Genomic DNA, 3457 nt, shown 5'->3' on the forward strand with positions numbered 1-3457 from the left:
CAGGGAGAGGGGAACAAGCACAAGGCAGTTGAAGGGGGTTGAAGAGGTGTAGGCAGGACACAGTGCAGTAAGCATCCCCCTATCAAACCCTGGGAGAATAGAGTCATGTGCCCCCACGAGGGCACCAGCAACTGTGACACCTGCCATATAGAAGGCATCAGCACTGGTCCAGAGTTAGCTAGAAAGGCAAAGTCAACCAACACAGTGTGATATTTGTCCCTTTCCTTCTCTTTTATCAGGGTCCCAATCCACCTGAGGAACTAGGGAATCAGAAGGAGAAGGGGGAAATCCAGAAGGAGAAGGGGGAAATCCAGAAGAAGACCACACACCATCAAAATGAGAAGGGTACAGGACTAGAAAGAAAGACCAAGACCCATCCCATCTCAAGTTCCTCCAGCCACAAATCTGGCTAGTAATGGAGGAGACTGAAACTTTAAAATGAGAACTTTGAATCTGATAGATTCTCACTAACCAAAGGATCTGGAAAGTTAATGAATCTATCCAATATAACAGGAAGGAATCTGTTACTCAGAGGGTGTAAAGTTAGGGAACAGTCCCCAAAACCACTGTCACTTAAGGCACCAATTGCAAGTTCAGGGATCCCCAAGACTACCTCAGATTCAATAATTGACTAGAAGGACTCAAAAAACTCACTGAAAGCTGTTATACACATGGTTTTGTTTTGTTACAGTGTTACAGTGTTAATGCAGATTAAAATAGCATTTTAGGGCTTCCCTGGTGGCGCAGTGGTTGAGAGTCCACCTGCCGATAAAGGGGACACGGGTTCATGCCCGGTCCGGGAAGATCCCATGTGCCGCGGAGAGGCTGGGCCTGTGAGCCATGGCCGCTGAGCCTGCGTGTCCGGAGCCTGTGCTCTGCAACAGGAGAGGCCACAGCAGTGAGAGGCCCAAGTACGGCAAAAAAAAAAAAAAAAAAAAAAAAAAATAGCATTTTAATAGCTATTGAATAGATGCATGGGACAGAGTCCAGGAAAGCTCTGCACACAGAGCTTCCAGTTGTCCCCTCCAGTGCATTCACAGACAACATTAACGTTCCCATTAATAATGTGTGACAATACACACTGAGTATTACCAATAGGCAAGCTCACCCAAACCTTGGTGACCAGAGCCTTTACTGAGGCTCACATGGCTGACCTCCACCTCCAGCCCCTCTCGAGAGTGAGCTGATACCACACGACCCAAAGTCCCCACTACAAACTACACTGTTAGACTATCTGGTGTGGCCCAAGGTCCCCAGATAAACAAAGAAACTTTTATCAGGCAGAATATTTCAAAGGCTTAGAGATTACCTCCCAGGAGTCAAGGTCAAAGGCCAGACCTCTCTCTGAGCAAAGTTAAATTCTTTACTACACAGCAGGGAAGGGAGATTCAATTCAATGAAGCTGGTGGAAATGATGGGCAAAAAGTAAAAATATTTCTTGTTTGTGCTCCACCCACTGACCACAGGGATGTGGCCTTACCCTTCTTACCCATGACCTGAGCTTTCCTCCTTTGAGCCTCTCTTGGCACTGGTATGAGTGACTGTGCATTGACGTAGCCTGTATATACCCCTCCCCATCTGAGAACAGAAAATACCAACTAGACAGAATCAGGCAGGAGTTTATAAAAAAACACATGGGATGGAATTCCAACATAACATCCTCTCATTTTTATTAGCTCTTCTTAAAATGCAAATATAGTGGGAAAGCTAGGACATCAGTATCTATCATTCTAGCTTCCATATGCGTTAGTTTTATCCTACTGCTTTGCATCCTGAAAGCTGAATTAAAAGAGCTGTTTGGGAGAAATAGAGATTAAAATATGGTGAGTCATGGAAGGCCTTTCATTCAAGCAGATGAGTCTTTGAAGCCACTTCTGTTGCTAACTTTTCTTGCTAATAGTGTCCAAAACTCCTAGAATTTCTCAAGAGTTACCCAGAAAGACACTTCTCAAGTGATCATCATTTACTAGTGTCTACCCAGAGCATCATATTGAGAAGGATTCTGAAGCCACACCTGAGCTCTGTTAAAAAAAGTGTGGTAATCCATTAGTAAGGTCTGTAAGACCACAGGAGAGGAGAGTAGCAGGATCTGTGCCTCATATTTCTTATCCTGATCTAATCCTTTGACTTCAGCCCCATATGCTGCTCTTGAGGGAAGCAGCACCATTTGTAGACCCTCAAACTAAAGACTTTGACGCTTCATCCTTTCCCCACTCACTGACCAATCCAGTCATCTGGTCCAAGTTTCTCTCTTTGTGATAATGTTTAACTCCTGGTGGCCCAGAGACTATGTACCATCCAGCAAGCACCACTGACTCTGAATTCAAGAGCAACAATTGTCTCTTCACAGTTGTGCTTAGGGTTAATTCCTCAGCATGTTCTGAATGCCCAGACCCAAAAAGGAGATGGCAGAAGTGGGCTTAATTTCTCCAGAGCAGTGCTGCATATCTACCCCTAGTGACTGAGAAGCATCAAGTTTTAGCTCCAAGGGTCTGACCACGTCACCAGCAGCAGCACAGCTAAAATTTGTGTATTTACTATGTGCCAGACATTAAGCTAAGCACCTTTAATGTTCTACCAACTCTGTAAGTTGCATATGACTATTAGCCCCATTTTATAGAGGAGGAAACTGAGAGGTAAAGAGGTTAAGTAACTTGCCCAAGGTCTAGCAAGGTTTTAAGTGGTTCACATGAGTCCAGAATTTCTACTCTAAATATTACATTTTATTGCTTGTATCTTGGAAAAAGCAGTCAGGCACAATTGTGTTCTATGGTTTTAAGTCATGCTGATTACATATTCTACTCTATAATAAACCTGAGTGTTTTAATATAAAAATTATATTATTTCCCAAACATCTTAGTAAAGTTGATACTCCAACAAGAGATGACATATTTATCCTGAGGCTCTGTTCCCTGAGGAACTTCCTCCGGGAGTTCGGGTACAGTGTGAGAGAAACAGCAACAGAGCATTTGATTTTGCTCTACCTACACCAAATGATAAAATCTGTGAACTCAGAAAGCGGATGACGTGATGAGGTTCTCCATCCATCCATCCATCCATCCCACATGCGTTTCTATGAACAATGGGGTGGAGGGTTCAAAAAAGAAAGAAGGCCTAGGATATTCTAGTAAAAAAGAAAAAGAGAAATAAATATTTTCACTTATAATAAATATACAGATTGACAGCATTTGAAAATCACTTCCTACTTTCACAGAGAAAATAAAAGAAATAGTCATTATTAATTATAGGGAGCCATTAAGTTGGGTCATATAAATGGTCATGAAAGTAAATAGTTTTTTTAGAGCTCTAGGTCTCACTTCTTATTCCTCAGTTCAAGACCCTCGAGCCTTTGTCCTGTCACCTTTCCTAACATCAGTGACATGTTTCACATCTAAGTACTTGGAGGTAAAAGTTCTACGTCATCTCAAATCCCCATAAGCCAAAATGTTTAGGGTTA

The sequence above is a fragment of the Delphinus delphis genome, chromosome 4, assembly GCF_949987515.2.
Source record: "Delphinus delphis chromosome 4, mDelDel1.2, whole genome shotgun sequence".
Lineage (NCBI taxonomy): Eukaryota > Metazoa > Chordata > Mammalia > Artiodactyla > Delphinidae > Delphinus > Delphinus delphis.